Genomic DNA, 1,334 nt, shown 5'->3' on the forward strand with positions numbered 1-1,334 from the left:
TTGGTCCATCATGCTAGAGAAAAGATTTGATTATCTATCTGTGAATGGACTGAATTGTATTTCCCCAAAATTTTGTATGTTGAGACCTTAATGCTCAGTGTGACTGTATTTGGAGATGGGAGCAACAAGAAGGTAGTTAAGATAAAATGAGGTCATAAGAATGGGTCCATAGGATTAATGTCCTAATAAGGAGATATCAGAGCTTGCCCTCCCCCCTCCCGCCACCATGTAAGGACACAGTGAGAAGGCAGCTGTCTGTAGGCCAGGCAGAGGGTCCTCGCCAGCAAGGGAACCCTGTCTGAACCTTGATCTTGGTCTTTTCAGCCTCCAGAATTGTGAGAAAATAAATTTCTGTGGTTTTTTTGGGTTTTCGTTCTGTCTTTTATTGTGAATGATATTTTATTTAGTCATTTTTGTTTACAACTGAAACTGTGGGAATTCATAATTAACGTCTTTGCCCGTGAGCTTCTTATAAACACCATGAAAAGTTTCAACCTCGTGTTCCACATTGTTCTGCTGTGCCTGGTCCAGATGGACCTTTGTGAGCTGGCTGCCATCCAGTTTCATGACGTTTCACAATTTCCTTTGGGAAAATCAACTCCTCCAGGATCGCATCGTGCATGGCAGTCAGAGTGCGGCACCTGGGATGCTTTGGCCTGTTTTTTGTACGGGTTTTTTGAGTTGGCTTAGGCAGAATTCTCCCCTGAGCAGTGAAGACTACGTGCTTCCCACTGAACTTTTTCTCGAATTCGCGTACTAGCCAGACTTGGGTTTTCTGGAAAGATTTCAGTTGAGGAACAGGAATAAAGAAAATAGCTTTCCGACCACCACCAACTTGTATTTCCTTGGCTGCCGTGATGTTCAGCTCCCTCAGCTGGGCCTTGAGGTCCGAATTCAGCTCCAGCTAAAGAAGCGTCTGGGAGATGCCGGACTTGAACTCGTCAGGCTTCTTGGCATTGGGCTTCACCATCTTCGTGCTCGAACTGAAAAGCCCGTCTACAATATTTTGTTACGGCAGCCTAGCCGACTGAGACATGTTCTCTTTTTTCTACACAACAGCAATTCTCAACCAGGTGTGATCCCCCCCACCCCGGGAATATCTGACAATACCTGGAGACATTTTTGATGGTCACAGCTATGGGGATGCTACTGGCATCTAGTAGGTAAAGGTCAGAGATGCTGCGAGAATTCCTACAATGCATAGGACAGTGTGTCTCCCCTCTCCATTTTGCCTGCTCCCAACAAAAAATTACCCAGCTCAAAGTGTTAATAGTGCCAAGATTTTGAAACCTGAGAAACTCTGCTATAGAAAATGATATAGAATCGTGTCTTAT

The 1,334-nt window shown here is 44.8% G+C and overlaps 1 pseudogene; it reads right to left on the reverse strand.

The window, feature by feature from the left end:
• Nucleotides 1-417: 417 nt before the first annotated feature.
• Nucleotides 418-1,120, reverse strand: LOC124240721 (40S ribosomal protein S7-like; annotated as a pseudogene).
• Nucleotides 1,121-1,334: the final 214 nt, after the last annotated feature.

This window comes from Equus quagga, chromosome 6 (genome assembly GCF_021613505.1).
Source record: "Equus quagga isolate Etosha38 chromosome 6, UCLA_HA_Equagga_1.0, whole genome shotgun sequence".
Classification (NCBI taxonomy): Eukaryota; Metazoa; Chordata; class Mammalia; order Perissodactyla; family Equidae; genus Equus; species Equus quagga.